Genomic DNA, 17299 nt, shown 5'->3' with positions numbered 1-17299 from the left:
TCTGAGGTCGAATTGGAAAAACGTGAGATCTTGTTGCAGCGTGTGTGTGTGTGTGTGTGGTTCCAGCCGTGGTGCCTATGGACAAATCAGGCTGAGGGGGAAGAGCCTACAAGTGTAGACAACATACAGTTGAAGTCGGAAGTTTACATACACTTAGGTTGGAGTCAATAAAATTCGTTTTTCAACCACTCCACACATTTCTTGTTAACAAACTATAGTTTGGCAAGTCGGTTAGGACATCTACTTTGTGCATGATACAAGTCATTTTTCCAACAATTGTTACAGACAGATTATTTCACTTATAATTCACTGTATCACAATTCCAGTGGGTCAGAAGTTTACATACACTAAGTTGACTGTGCCAGCATCATGTGTTGTGGGGGTGCTTTGCTGCAGGAGGGACTGGTGCACTTCACAAAATAGATGGCATCATGAGGAAGGAAAATTATGTGGATATATTGAAGCAACATCTCAAGACATCAGTCAGGAAGTTAAAGCTTGGTCGAAAATGGGTCTTCCAAATGGACAATGACAAGCATACTTCCAAAGTTGTGGCAAAATGGCTTAAGGACAACAAAGTCAAGGTATTGGAGTGGCCATCACAAAGCCCTGACCTCAAGCCTATAGAAGATTTGTGGGCAGAACTGAAAAAGCGTGAGCGAGCAAGGAGGCCTACAATCCTGACTCAGTTACACCAGCTCTGTCAGGAGGAATGGGCCAAAATTCACCCAACTTATTGTGGGAAGCTTGTGGAAGGCTACCCGAAACGTTTGACCCAAGTTAAACTTAATTTAAAGGCAATGCTACCAAATACTAATTGAGTGTATGTAAACTTCTGACCCACTGGGAATGTGATGAAAGAAATAAAAGCTGAAATAAATCATTCTCTCTACTATTATTCTGACATTTCACCATTCTTAAAATAAAGTGGTGATCCTAACTGACCTAAGAAAGGCAATTTTTACTAGGATTAAATGTCAGGAATTGTGAGAAACTGAGTTTAAATGTACCTGGCTAAGGTGTATGTAAACTTCCGACTTCAACTGTATCTCCTCTGGCCAAGGAATCCACCCACACACACACACACACACATAGACAACACACACACACACACACACACACACACAGACGACACACACTGACGACACATTGACGACCATGCACACCCACCAAAAGAAAATGCCCTTCTTACACAAACAGAGAGATTGTTTGTTGTTTTGGAGTTTTCCCCTCCAATGAGGGTTAGTTTTCTTCCATCTCTGTCACAACTAGTCTAGCCTGTTTTCTTTGAAGGTGGGGTTTCAGTTTTGTTAAATACTCTAAAAATAACAATTATAAATAATCTAAAAATAAAACGAAGAAGGAAGACAGAATGAAAATAGAAAGTGGAAGATGACAGAGTGAATCCCTCCTTCTCTCTCTCTCTCTCTCTCTCTCTTTCTCTCTCTCTCTCAGAGTGGCACATTAGCAGTCGGATGCTACAACACAGAGTGGGAAGGGGAGAGAGGAGGAGAGAGGAGAGAGGAGGAGAGAGGGGGAGAGCGGAGGAGAGAGGGGGAGAGAGGAGGAGAGAGGGGGGAGAGAGAGGGGGAGAGAGGAGGAGAGAGAGGGGGAGAGAGGAGGAGAGAGGAGAGAGGGGGATAGAGGAGTAGAGAGGAGGAGAGAGGGGAGAGCGGAGGAGAGAGGGGGAGAGAGGGGGAGAGAGGAGGGGAGAGGGGGAGAGAGGGGGAGAGCGGAGGAGAGAGGGGGAGAGGGGGGGAGAGGGGAGAGAGGGGGAGAGAGGGGGAGAGAGAAGGAGAGAGGGGGAGAGAGGGGGAGAGAGGTGGAGAGAGGGGAGAGAGGAGGAGAGAGGGGGAGAGGGGGGGAGAGGGGAGAGAGGGGGAGAGAGGGGGAGAGAGAAGGAGAGAGGAGGAGAGAGGGGGAGAGAGGTGGAGAGAGGGGAGAGAGGAGGAGAGAGGGGGAGAGAGGGGGAGAGAGGAGGAGAGAGGGGGGAGAGAGGAGGAGAGAGGGGGATAGAGGGGGAGAGAGGTGGAGAGAGGGGAGAGAGGAGGAGAGAGGGGGAGAGAGGAGGAGAGAGGGGGGAGAGAGGAGGAGAGAGGGGGAGAGAGGGGGAGAGAGGAGGAGGGAGGAGGGAGAGGAGGAGAGAGGAGGAGAGAGGGGGAGAGAGAAGGAGAGAGGGGGAGAGAGGAAGAGAGAGGAGGAGAGCGGGGGAGAGAGGCGGAGAGAGGAGGAAAAATTTTCTGATGGCACAGCAGTTATACGGCAGTTATACATCAGTTATACAACAGTTATATAGCAGTTATATAGCAGTTATATAGCAGTTTTACAGCAGTTATACAGCAGTTATACAGCAGTTATATAGCAGTTTTACAGCAGTTATACAGCAGTTATACAGCAGTTATATAGCAGTTTTACAGCAGTTATACAGCAGTTATATAGCAGTTATACAGAAGTTATACATCAGTTATACAGCAGTTATATAGCAGTTATACAGCAGTTATCAGTTCATGGCTGGTGTGAGCTCACAATGGCAGAAATGGGCACAATGGTCTTGACAGCAGGACTATTTTTAACAGTCTGAAACAAACGGGATATCCGTAGTGATAAGAGAGTGGAAAACTGTCATGGAGAACAAACAAGATTAGTGTGTTGTGTGAATGTTAGGGAGGAGTTGGATTACAGGCTCGCCGTGTTACTGTAGGCCTCCACTATGAATATAGTGGGAAACAAAACACACTCATTATTTTATCGATGCCGATCTGTGTGTGTCCCTAAACCTAACTCCAGTTTACTAACATCTGCACACAATTCCGCCCCCTTGCCATTCCGCCCCCCTTCCCAAAGCTATAACAGCCAGTAATGACTGTGAAACACACTTCTGCAATTCTCTTTTATGATGTTGTTTTCTCTCCTCGTTGTGTCTTAGTTTCAATATGGGCTATTGATCTATCTATCTATCATCTGTCTACTGTTTTATCATGTCAGCTGTGGGGGGACTTTGTTACCACAATCCACTGGCCTTACTGAATCATTTTACTGACTCCTTATCTCTATATATGGGGATTAATGAAGCAGTGCACACACACACACACACACACACACACACACACACACACACACACACACACACACACACACACACACACACACACACACACACACACACACACACACACACACACACACACACACACACACACACACACACACACACACACACACACACACACACACACTTGAGGAATTTGAGCATTGGAGATCGGCCAAAACCACACTATGGCACCCCACTGCTCTACAACTGGAGGATCAACTACCCTGCAGAGGCCTGAACCATAGAAGAAGAACGGGCATTCCATAGAACCATAAAAAAAGAACAGACATTCCATAGAACCATAGAAGTAGAACCAAGCATTCTATAAAACCATAGCTCAAGACCAAACATTCCAATTCAAAGCAATGTTTTGTGGCAGCATTCCAATTCTAAGCAACTGTTTGTGGCAGCATTCCAATTCAAAGCAATGTTTTATTGGGTGTAGGGCAGGGGATGTTCTAATGAGCCATTCCACTCAGTGTGTGGTGGTGATGATGTCATCTCCATCAACTCCTGGCCTGGCTGGCTGTTTGATGTTGGATGTAAGGTCTTTGTTGGTTTAGGAGGGAATTTCAGACCCCACTGGAATGGAGAGAGGGAATAGAGGAGGGGAGAGGTGACGCATGAGAAGAGAGAAGAGGTGAGGAGAGTACATGCATTGCTCTGGAGATTAACCAGCAGCTACATTAAATTAGATTAGATCAACAAACCTCTACATTAAATTAGATTAGATTAACAAATCTTTACAGTAAATTAGATTAGATTGCCAATCCTCTACAGTAAATAAGATTAACAAACCTTTACAGTAAATTAGATTAGATTAACAAACCTCTACAGTAAATTAGATTAGATTAACACGCCCAGATTAGATTAGATTAACAAACCCCTACAGTAAATCAGATTAGATTAACTAACCCCTAAAGTAAATCAGATTAGATTAACTAACCCCTACAGTAAATCAGATTAGATTAACTAACCCCTACAGTAAATCAGATTAGATTAACAAGCCCTTACAGTAAATTCTAGATGGATCTGAAAATGCTGAGATTAACTGAAAGAGTCTAACTGTAACATAATGGTTCCTCAGTTCCTCTGAACCAGGGTGGAACTACAGAGATAAAGAGAAGGGAGTGGGAAGATTGAGGGAAGGAGGGAGAGAGGGAGGGATGGTGGGAGGGAGAGGGACACAATTCAAACACAATCAAGATGTGACTGTAATTACGAAGAGAGGGAACTCCCAGACACACACCTGCAACAGAACAATCCCTGGCTTGTCTCAGCAGATGAGTCCCCAGTTCTCAGATGGGTGTCTTGGGATGGGTGTACACTACCGGTCAAATGTTTTAGAACACCAACTAATTCAAGGTTTTTTCTTTATTTTTTATAATTTTCTACATTGTACAGTAATAGTGAAGACATCAAATCTACGAAATAACACATATGGAATCATGTAGTAACCAAAAAAAGTGTTAAACAAATCAAAATATATTTTAGATTTGAGATTCTTAAAATAGCCACCCTCCAGGCTGTGTAAGTCTATTTTACCAAGAAGGAGAGTGATGGAGTGCTGCATCAGATGACCTGGCCTCCACAATCCCCCGACATCAACCAAATTGAGATGGTTTGAGATGAGTCGGACCGCAGAGTGAAGGAAAAGCAGCCAAGAAGTGCTCAGCATATGTGGGAACTCCTTCAAGACTGTTGGAAAAGCATTCCAGGGGAAGCTGGTTGAGAGAATGCCAAGAGTGTGCAAAGCTGTCATCAAGGCAAAGGGTGGCTATTTTGATTTGTTTAACACTTTTTTTGGTTACTACATGATTCCATATGTGTTATTTCATATTTTGGATGAATTCACTATTATTTTACAATGTAGAAAATAGTAAAAATAAAGAAAAACCCTTGAATGAGTAGGTGTTCTAAAACTTTTGACCGGTATTGTTTGTGTCTGTGTGTATGAATGAGGCCACACAAACAGGTGTAGAGGTTTCTAAGGAGGGCTGCACACACGCACACACGCACGCACACACACACACACACCAGTAAGTATCTAGTTTCAAGGACGACCTGGAAATCCTGGCCTGTCCCTTTCACTGCTCTACTTCCAGACCTGGGGGTTGTTTTACCTTGGTCTCATTCTCCCTCTCCTTTCTGTGTATGAGGGACCAAGGAGGGTCTCTGTGTGTGTGTGTGTGTGTGTGTGTGTGTGTGTGTGTGTGTGTGTGTGTGTGTGTGTGTGTGTGTGTGTGTGTGTGTGTGTGTGTGTGTGTGTGTGTGTGTTTCTCTGAAATGGCATCTTATTCCGTAAGTAATTTTTCAACAGTAGTGCACTGAAGGGAATAGTGTGCCATCTCAGAAGAGCCCTGTGTGTAAAGTAATCAGGGCCCCAGAAAGTGCTGACTAGATTACTCCATGTCTGTGAATCTGGGCTATGACAGTCTGTCTGTCTGTCTGTCTGTCTGTCTGTCTGTCTGTCTGTCTGTCTGTCTGTCTGTCTGCCTGCCTGCCTGTCTGTCTGTCTGTCTGCCTGCCTGCCTGCCTGCCTGCCTGCCTGCCTGTCTGTCTGTCTGTCAGTCAGTCAGTCAGTCTGTCTGTCTGTCTGTCTGGCTGTTTGTCTGTCTGTCTGTCTGGCTGTTTGTCTGTCTGTCTGGCTGGCTGTTTGTCTATCTGTCTGTGACTACGAGGTGAGAGGGTGATAACAACTTCATTGTCTCCCTCCCTCCTTTTGTGCTGCGACTGATTCTGGACATGGGTGTTAGGGAAAGGGGCTCAGAAAGAGAGAGGGAGAGAGAGAGAGAGAGAGAGAGAGAGAGAGAGAGAGAGAGAGAGAGAGAGAGAGAGAGAGAGATTTTCACAATGAAGCACAAAGAGCGGTTCTCTCTGACTCACTGCTTCTCACCCAGAGAGGAAAAGGGTCTGAGTAATCACTATAACCACACAGTCCCACCGTCTCAACTGTTACTGCCAACCAACACCTCTACTAAACTGTACAGTAACACAGTATAACCACCCTCACCACCCCACAGTCCCAACGTCCCAACCAACACCATACAGTAACCAAGTAACACATACCTTCCATAGTAGCCTATCTGATAGCTTTTCAATATAAGACTACTCACTGACTCTGGATATTACTGTTAAATCAGAGATATGTGTTTGTCACAGTGTGTGTGTGTGTGTGTGTGTGTGTGTGTGTGTGTGTGTGTGTGTGTGTGTGTGTGTGTGTGTGTGTGTGTGTGTGTGTGTGCAGCACGAGGCATTAGTTAAACCCAGTGAGAGGCGACAGGCCCCAGAGGGACAGTTAGTGGTCCATGTGGTAAGCCCTGCTCAACTCTGTCCCACTGCCAGAATGCATAGACAACATGGAACTGATTACTAATGGAGTCCCCATTCAGCACACACACACACACACAGTCTTGTACAACTAACCTTGTGGGGACACACAATTCAGTCCCATTCAAAATCCTATTTTCCCTAACACCTAACCCTAAACCTAACCCGTACCCTAACCTGTACCCTTACCCTAACCCTAACTTTAACCTTAACCTTAACCCTAACCCTAACCTAAAAACCTAACCTTAACCCTAACCCTAAACCTAACCCTAGCTCCTAACCCTAACCCTAAAACGAACCCTAGTTCCTAACCTTAACCTTAAACCTAATTCTAACCCTAACACTAATTCTAACCCTAAACCCCCTAGAAATATAATTTCACCTTGTGGGGACTAACAAAATGTCCCCAGTTGGTCAAATTTTTGTTCATTTACTATTCTTGTGGGGACTTCTGGTTAAACATGTCCAAACACACACACACACACACACACACAAACAAACATGCACACAGCCCCTTGGTACAGATCACACATACAGAGCTCATTGTTTGAGCAGTAGCAGCAGTAACCTGAGTCAGTCAGGATATGACAGATCAGTACTCAGGTACATCAAAGCTGTTTCTCTAACAAACATATCACATTTTCCTGGTGGAACGCTCCCCCTAACAGAGATGATAAAGGCCAGAGAGGTTTGCTTTAATCACATTGTTTGAAAGAGAACCAAATGACATTATCACAGGCGGTTGTAAAGCATGCTGTTAGCCTTTGTAGCCTGCATGCTAACATGTGTTCTGTGGCAGGAGTGTGTGTGTGTGTGTGTGTATGTATGCATGCGTGCCCTCGTGCATGTGCGCGCATGTGTGTAAGTGTGAGTGTGTGTGTCTGCGTCTGTGTGTGTGTCTGTGTGTTTGTGTGTGTGGCGGCAATGCTATGTCCCCAGAGGAAGCCAGGACCAGATGGAGAGTGAATAAAGTGACCTGAATATGGGTAATCATTGATCTTTATTATGAGATATGAGAACAGGAAGGGGAAGTGGGAAATAAAAAGAGAGAAGGAGGGATAGAGGTAGAGAGACTCCATCTCATACTGTATCCTGTCAGCTGTATTATAGGAGGGATAGAGGTAGAGAGACTCCATCTCATACTGTATCCTGTCAGCTGTATTATAGGAGGGATAGAGGTAGAGAGACTCCATCTCATACTGTATCCTGTCAGCTGTATTATAGGAGGGATAGAGGTAGAGAGACTCCATCTCATACTGTATCCTGTCAGCTGTGTTATAGGAGGGATAGAGGTAGAGAGACTCCATCTCATACTGTATCCTGTCAGCTGTATTATAGGAGGGATAGAGGTAGAGAGACTCCATCTCATACTGTATCCTGTCAGATGTATTATAGGAGGGATAGAGGTAGAGAAACTCCATCTCATACTGTATCCTGTCAGATGTATTATAGGAGGGATAGAGGTAGAGAGACTCCATCTCATACTGTATCCTGTCAGCTGTATTATAGGAGGGATAGAGGTAGAGAGACTCCATCTCATACTGTATCCTGTCAGCTGTATTATAGGAGGGATAGAGGTAGAGAGACTCCATCTCATACTCAAATATAAAATAGCAATTCGAAAATTAAGTCCTAACTCACACAGTCTCCTCTGAACAGTTGATGTTGAGATATGTCTGATACTTGAACTCTGTGAAACATTTATTTGGGCTGCAATTTCTGAGGCTGGTAACTCTAATGAACTTATCCTCTGCAGCAGAGGTAACTCTGGGTCTTCCATTCCTGTGGCGGTCCTCATGAGAGCCAATTTCATCATAGCGCTTGATGGTTTTTGCGGTTGCAGTTAAAAAAACTTTCTAGATTCTTGAAATTGTCTGTATTGACTGACCTTCATCTCTTAAAGTAATGATGGACTGTCATTTCCCTTTGCTTGTTTTAGCTGTTCTTGCCATAATATGGACTTGGTCTTTTACCAGATCGGGCTATCTTCTGTATACCCCCCCTACCTTGTCACAATACAACTGATTGGCTCAAACGCATTAAGAAGGAAAGAAATTCCACAAATTAACTTTTAAGAAGGCACACCTGTTAATTGAAATGCATTCCAGGTGATTACCTCATGAAGCTGGTTGAGAGAATGCCAAGAGTGTGCAAAGCTGTCATCAAGGCAAAGGGTGGCTATTTGAAGAATCTCAAATTTAAAATGTATTTTGATTTGTTTAACACTTTTTTGGTTATTTCATAGTTTTGATGTCTTCACTATTATTTTACAATGTAGAAAATAGTAACAATAAAGAAAAACCCTTGAATGAGTAGGTGGCCTAAAACTTTTGACCGGTAGTGTATATATACAGTGCCTTCGGATAGTATTCAGACCCCTTGACTTTTTCCACATTTTGTTACATTACAGCCTTATTCTAAAATGGATTACAAAAAAAAAAATTGTCAGCAATCTACACACAATACCCCATAATGACAAAGTGAAAACAAGTGTTTATACATTTCTGCTAATCTATTCAATACAGAAATACCTTATTTACATAAGTATTCAGACCCTTTGCTTTGAGACTCGAAATTGAGCTCAGGTACATCCTGTTTCCATTGATCATCCTTGAGATGTTTCTACAACTTGATTGGTGTCCACCTGTGGTAAATTAAATTGATTGGACATGATTTGGAAAGGCACACCTGTCTACATAAGGTCCCACAGTTGACAATGCACGTCAGAGCAAAAACCAAGCCATGAGGTCAAAGGAATTGTCCGTAGAGCTCCGAGACAGGATTGTGTCGAGGCACAGATCTGGAGAAGGGTACCAAAAAATGTCTGCAGCATTGAAGGTCCCCAAGAACACAGTGGCCTCCATCATTCTTAAATGGAAGAAGTTTGGAACCACCAAGACTCTTCCTAGCGCTGGCTGCCCGGCCAAACCGAGCAATCGGGGGAGAAAGGCCTTGGTCAGGGAGGTGACCAAGAACCCGATGGTCACTCTGACAGAGCTCTAGAGTTCCTCTGCTGAGATTGGAGAACCTTCCAGAACGACTATCATCTCTGCAGCACTCCACCAATCAGGCCTTTATGGTAGAGTGGCTAGACGGAAGCCACTCTTCAGTAAAAGGCACATGACAGCCCGCTTGGAGTTTGCCAAAAGGCACCTAAAGACTCTCAGACCATGAGAAACAAGATTCTCTGGTCTGATGAAACCAAACTCTTTGGCCTGAATGTCAAGCGTCACGTCTGGAGGAAACCTGGCACCATCCATACGGTGAAGCATGGTGATGGCAGCATTATGCTGGGGGGATGTTTTTCCAGTGGCAGGGACTGGGAGACTAGTCAGGATCGAGGCGAAGATGAACGGAGCAAAGTACAGAGAGATCCTTGATGAAAACCTGCTCCAGAGCGCTCAGGACCTCAGAATGGGGCGAAGGTTCACCTACCAACAGGACAACGACCCTGAGCACATTGATAACTGCCATTGTTTCAGTGACACGCTACACTCAGGCTCTCATAATGCAAGACAGCTATTTATACTATGCAAGTTATCTGTAACACATAACCTGACAATGGCTACTAGCTACATCACCTGATGTGACTGTACTAGGGGGCATCTGATTGGTGGATAATGACTTCCGATCTGTATAAGGTTATGCGGGGGGTCAAAGTAGAAACCAAGACAATAAGGAAAATGAAAGAGAGAATGAGAGAAAGAGAGAAAATGAAAGAGAGAGAGAGAGAGAGAAAGTATGAGCGACAGTTCCCTCCATGTCAGCTGTATTGCAGTAGATGGAAGGCTGGGTGACTCAGGTAGAATTAACCTTTACCACCTGCTTCTGGTTCCTGCCAAACCCAAAGGAGGATCCGTGGACACACACTCCACACACACACACACTCCGCACGCATGCACACACACACACGATTCCCGGAAATATACAGTAATACATCTATATCAGTGATTAAGCCAGACTGTGATGCATTCATATTTTCCTTTGTCTTTCAGGAAGACAAAGCCTATTTTTATCTCTCAAACAGGATCAGGAAGATAAGGTCTGACAGTGAAAGTAATTTACAATCTCCTGGGTGTGATTCCTGGACCTGCTCTGAGACAGCTCTGGTATGTCACTGGCACACATCGATACTCTCAGCCTCATTCCTCAGTAGCTTGGAAGGCCATGTCAGTGGGTGTTGCGCAAGAAAACGTCCAACGGCTTCTAGTTAAATATTGACACCTCCTGAAATAAACTAACAGGTACTGTGTGTGTGTGTGTGTGTGTGTGTGTTTGTGTGTTTGTGTGTGTGTGTGTGTGTGTGATTTCTGACCGGGAGGCCCTTGTTGTTTTACAGTTTTACAACATGTTTGAAGACCAACCTTTTATCTTTTCAGCACCTTTCATCATCAGAGCAATGGTTTCCTTTCTGTCATAAAATACGTTTCCACATCCCAGACCCTGTAATCCTCCAGGACCAATATCACAATACGGTTTTTATTGCACCATTAATACAGTATATTGCTATACAGCAGACCTGGGTTCAATAACTATTTAAGAACTTTCAAATACATTTGAGCGTTTGCTTTAGAATGCCTGGAGTGCCAGATGTGAAGGGTTTGCACCTTTGAGACTTTTCTATTGGTTCCATTGCAACAGGCAAGCTCAATCAAACACAGATACAGTATTTGAAATTATTTCAAGTAGTATTTGAACCCAGGTCTGTTATACAGCACCTCATCATTGGACTTGGGACCTTGAGACATTGCCCCTAGGTTGGACTGTACTGCCCAGATCCACTCTGTTGATGATGGTGTCATAGAGATGTGTTCATAACACAACAACGTCATCACTTGATATTTAAAAACCTAAAAATAATGTTTTGGGAACGCTGGCTGTTGTGGGTTATAGGTAGCAATGATTACACCATTTTAAATGTAAAAACAAGTAAATTACTGGCATGATAGAAGCAATCATCTGTTGCAAAAGCAGTACACATTATTACAAATATTAGGACTAAAAAGATTTCAATAGCCATCAAATTTCACCACAAATTACAACATACTCTCTCTCTCTTCCCCTCTACAGCAGCTTACTTTCCAGTATTCACCCCCCTCTCTGGGGACTAGCCTGTCCAGCCTGTATCTAACACCCCCCTCTCTGGGGACTAGCCTGTCCAGCCTGTATCTATCACTCCCCTCTCTGGGGACTAGCCTGTCCAGCCTGTATCTAACACCCCCCTCTCTGGGGACTAGCCTGTCCAGCCTGTATCTATCACCCCCCTCTCTGGGGACTAGCCTGTCCAGCCTGTATCTATCACCCCCCTCTCTGGGGACTAGCCTGTCCAGCCTGTATCTAACACCCCCCTCTCTGGGGACTAGCCTGTCCAGCCTGTATCTAACACCCCCCTCTCTGGGGACTAGCCTGTCCAGCCTGTATCTATCACCCCCCTCTCTGGGGACTAGCCTGTCCAGCCTGTATCTAACACCCCCCTCTCTGGGGACTAGCCTGTCCAGCCTGTATCTATCACCCCCCTCTCTGGGGACTAGCCTGTCCAGCCTGTATCTAACACCCCCCTCTCTGGGGACTAGCCTGTCCAGCCTGTATCTATCACCCCCCTCTCTGGGGACTAGCCTGTCCAGCCTGTATCTAACACCCCCCTCTCTGGGGACTAGCCTGTCCAGCCTGTATCTAACACCCCCCTCTCTGGGGACTAGCCTGTCCAGCCTGTATCTATCACCCCCCTCTCTGGGGACTAGCCTGTCCAGCCTGTATCTAACACCCCCCTCTCTGGGGACTAGCCTGTCCAGCCTGTATCTAACACCCCCCTCTCTGGGGACTAGCCTGTCCAGCCTGTATCTAACACCCCCCTCTCTGTGGACTAGCCTGTCCAGCCTGTATCTAACACCCCTCTCTCTGGGGACTGGCCTGTCCAGCCTGTATCTAACACCCCCCTCTCTGGGGACTAGCCTGTCCAGCCTGTATCTATCACCCCCCTCTCTGGGGACTAGCCTGTCCAGCCTGTATCTATCACCCCCCTCTCTGGGGACTAGCCTGTCCAGCCTGTATCTAACACCCCCCTCTCTGGGGACTAGCCTGTCCAGCCTGTATCTAACACCCCCCTCTCTGGGGACTAGCCTGTCCAGCCTGTATCTATCACCCCCCTCTCTGGGGACTAGCCTGTCCAGCCTGTATCTAACACCCCCCTCTCTGGGGACTAGCCTGTCCAGCCTGTATCTAACACCCCCCTCTCTGGGGACTAGCCTGTCCAGCCTGTATCTAACACCCCCCTCTCTGGGGACTAGCCTGTCCAGCCTGTATCTATCACCCCCCTCTCTGGGGACTAGCCTGTCCAGCCTGTATCTAACACCCCCCTCTCTGGGGACTAGCTGGTCCAGACACATTTCTACTCTGTATCTAACACCCCCTCTCGGGAGCCTGTGCAGACACATTTCTACCCCTTCTCCGGGGCTTTCTACCCAGAATCAACAGCCTAATCGGCAGCATTCTGCCCAGTACCAGTCTCTATTCTCTGGGTAATAGGAGTTGGTAGTTCAGGCTGTTAGTCAGGCAATGGAGAATGTCATGGCCGTATATCTCCATTCCACAGACCCTCCTGACCCTTCAGACAATGCTGCCTTTCAAATCCTAAATGTCTCCGGCCAGGCAGGCAGGAGGGAGGCCTGTATGTGTGTCTGTGTGTGTGTGTGTTTGTGCGTGTGGTGAGCGGAGGAGGGGGGATGCATGTGTGTGTGTGTGTGTGTGTGTGTGTGTGTGTGTGTGTGTGTGTGTGTGTGCAGGCGTGCATGCATGTGTGTGTGTGTGTGTGTGTATGTCGGGCAGAGGGGGAATCCCTGAGACAAATGGACCATATTCACATGCTAGGCTCTGAGGCGATGCTTCCAGTGCCAAGACAGATACACAAGATGCTGTCTTTCACAGACGCTCGAGGAAGTCCTGGGGAAAAAAATTTGGACCTTTTTATTTCTGCCAGGGAAGAGTTCTTAGTTCTAAGTTCTAAGCTCTAAGTTCTTAGTTCTAAGTTTAAATTCTTAGTTCAACATTCTACATTCAAGCTATAGCTATGTCACACTCATCCAAAGCTCAAAGTAACAGCTTGCCTGACAAGCCAGGAAGATAGAGCAGGGAGTAGGAGTGTGTTGAGTTGAGAGAGGAGGAAGAGGAAGGAAGTTACAGTATGAAGACAGGGCTCTCCAGTCAGCCTCTCTGATGCCTCCCATGGTGACAACTGTGTTTATGCTCCTGTCATCATAACCCACACGCCCTACTGTCACGGTGGACAGTACAACACAGCTGCTGTCTATGCATTATTATCTATTAATATAGAGAGGATGAGAGGATGTGGCAGAGACAGAGCTGTCCCGCTGGACCTGAGTGATCCTCCCAACCAAATAAACATCGTCAGTCACAGCCGGTCAATGAGGTCAGGGCCTGGACAGACAGACAGACAGACAGACAGAGCTGGATGAAATGCATGAAGAACACATCTCGCATCTGTCACTCTCCATCAGAAGATCAACATTTTTTCTTTATTCCTAAAATGATATTTCTGGCTATTTAGGTGACCCTTTTTGGGTCAAGACCACCCCTGGGGGCAAACCTTCCATTGTGCAACTTAACAGTTTTCATACCAGCAGTCTCAAAAGGACGTGTTTCTAGGCATCATAAAACACTTAAGGTTAGCGTAGAGTGAGTCAGGATGGTAGACAGGCGCTTGGTTTTGATAATAGAAACACTATTGTATCCATAAAGCATTGGCCGGCTGTAACCATGGCAGCAAACAAAAGGAAACACCTGATGCATTGCATTGATAATAAATCAATATGAATCAATATAATTAGAATAGAAAAGATTGGAACAAATATTTTGGCAATATTATTTTTGATAACCACAGGTGTGTTGTTGATGGGGTTAGGGATGCCTCTGTTACACTGCAGTCTCAGACAGTGTTGTTGATGGGGTTAGGGATGCCTCTGTTACACTGCAGTCTCAGACAGTGTTGTTGATGGGGTTAGGGATGCCTCTGTTACACTGCAGTCTCAGACAGTGTTGTTGATGGGGTTAGGGATGCCTCTGTTACACTGCAGTCTCAGACAGTGTTGTTGATGGGGTTAGGGATGCCTCTGTTACACTGCAGTCTCAGACAGTGTTGTTGATGGGGTTAGGGATGCCTCTGTTACACTGCAGTCTCAGACAGTGTTGTTGATGGGGTTAGGGATGCCTCTGTTACACTGCAGTCTCAGACAGTGTTGTTGATGGGGTTAGGGATGCCTCTGTTACACTGCAGTCTCAGACAGTGTTGTTGATGGGGTTAGGGATGCCTCTGTTACACTGCAGTCTCAGACAGTGTTGTTGATGGGGTTAGGGATGCCTCTGTTACACTGCAGTCTCAGACAGTGTTGTTGATGGGGTTAGGGATGCCTCTGTTACACTGCAGTCTCAGACAGTGTTGTTGATGGGGTTAGGGATGCCTCTGTTACACTGCAGTCTCAGACAGTGTTGTTGATGTGATTTGAGTATCGGGTAGCTACACCCCCCTGGCCTCCAACCCCTTTCCCCCCAACCCAAACCCCAACCCCTCAGTTACATAGCCAGCATCCCCCCCTCTGTATTTAGCAGGTCACCCCCTCCCCCCTCTGTATTTAGCAGGTCACCCCCCCCTGATCTAAATGACTTCATCAGTCTCGAGGCTCGTGTGTTCACGGGGGGGGGGGGGGTGTAATATACAAGGCCACATGATGTAATCTCACCTCACACACACACATATATCCAGCCAATCACGCCCTAGAATCATCCCCAATATTAACTCCAGTATTAACCCTTAGTAATGCTGGTCATGCAGAAAGGTGTGTGTGTGTGTGTGTGTGTGTGTTTGTGTGTGTGGAAGGTTCTGAAGGTGATGACATCTCTTTTCAGCACATGTCAGAACAAATCACAGAGACCCAGGTCATTGTTGAGTAGAGGTGTGTGTGTGTTTGGGGCTATGTGTGTGTTATTAATACTCTAGAGGGGGTAGTTGGGGGATTTCAGAAAGCTTCTTGGGTTGCAGAGCTTCTGAGCTCACAGACAAATGTCCCTACATGGAATATGTCTTCTTCCCACCCAAAGTGCTAAAGACCAGCCCCCCTCCCTGTCTTCCCTGTCTTCCCTACCTTTCCTGTCCTTCCTTTCCTCCCTGTCCATCCATCAGACCCCCTCTGGACGCATAATGCTGTCGAAACCTCTGTAGGGAGCACAAACACTCACATGCAGTATATACACACGTACACGAGCGTACACACACACAATCACATGTCTGTCTGTCATCTGTCTGTCTGTCAGTATGTCAGTCTGTCTAGTTGATGTCACCACATAGTAGTGTCACACGGAGGGCACTAAGGACAGAGCTGGCAATGGTGCAGGCAGTGTGTGAGTGTGTGTGTAGCCACTAAGGTGTGTGCGTTGTAAGAGGAAGGATGAATCCATGCTGACGGCTACCTACCCTCTACATTTACATTTTAGTCATTTAGCAGACGCTCTTATCCAGAGCGACTTACATGAGCAATTAGGGTTAAGTGCCTTGCTCAAGGGCACATCGACAGATTCTTCACCTAGTCGGCTCTGGGGATTAGAACCAGCGACCTTTCGGTTACTGGCACAACGCTCTTAACCACTAAGCTACCTGCCGCCCCACTACTAAAGGCAACATACTGCTACCCTCTTGGCTAAGAGTTGAGGAGAGACTGACTGCATCACTTCTTCTTTTTATAAGAAACTAATGTGTTGAAAATCCCAAATTGTTTGCATAGTCAACTTGCACACAGCTCTGACACACACATTTACCCCACCAGACATGCCAACAGGGGTCTTTTAACAGTCCCCAAATCCAGAAAAAATTCAAGAAAGCGTACAGTATTATATAGAGCCATTATTGCTCAAATAAACAGCAAACCTGGTTTCAAAAACAGATAAAGCAACACCTCACGGCACAACACCTCTCCTCTTTTTGTTTATGTATTGTATGTAGGCTATGTGTACCTTTTTTAATTGATGTAGATCTGTCCTTGAGCTGTTCTTGTCTATTAATGTGCTGTCATGTTTAATGTTTTGTGTGGACCCCAGGAAGAGTAGCTGCTGCTTTTGCATTTTTTAAAAACATTTTTAGTCATTTAGCAGAAGCTCTTATCCAGAGCGACTTACAGTTAGTGAGTGCATACAATGTTACAATTTAAATTTTTTGACATTATTTTTATACTGGCCCCCCGTGGGAATCGAACCCACAACCCTGGCGTTGCAAACGCCATTCTCTACCAACTGAGCTACATCCCTGCCGGCCATTCCCTCCCCTACCCTAATTGTGCGCCGCCCCATGGGTCTCCCGGTCGGCTATGACAGAGCCTGGATACAAACCAGGATCTCTAGTGGCACAGCTAGCACTGCGATGCAGTGCCTTAGACCACTGCGCCACTCGGGAGACTCTGTCAGTCAGAGTTTTGCAACAGCTAATGGGGATCCTAATAAAATACAAAATACCAAAGGCCCCATACTAGGTTCAGTTTGCTGCTACCCTCCACTAAAGGCCCCATACTACAGTGCCTTGCAAAAGTATTCATCCCCTTTGGCGTTTTTCCTATTTTGTTGCATTACAACCTGTAATTTAAATTGATTTTTATTTGGATTTCATGTAATGGACATACACAAAATAGTCCAAATTGGTGAAGTGAAACGAAAAAAATTACTTGTTTCAAAACATTCTACAAAATAAATAACGGAAAAGTGGTGCGTGCATATGTATTCACCCCCTTTGCTATGAAGCCCCTAAATAAGATCTGGTGCAACCAATTACCTTCAGAAGTCACATAATTAGTTAAATAAAGTCCACCTGTGTGCAATCTA

The sequence above is a fragment of the Coregonus lavaretus genome (assembly GCF_964263955.1).
Source record: "Coregonus lavaretus genome assembly, chromosome: 29".
In the NCBI taxonomy this organism is placed as follows: Eukaryota; Metazoa; Chordata; class Actinopteri; order Salmoniformes; family Salmonidae; genus Coregonus; species Coregonus lavaretus.
Note: the sequence above shows the minus strand (reverse complement) of the source record.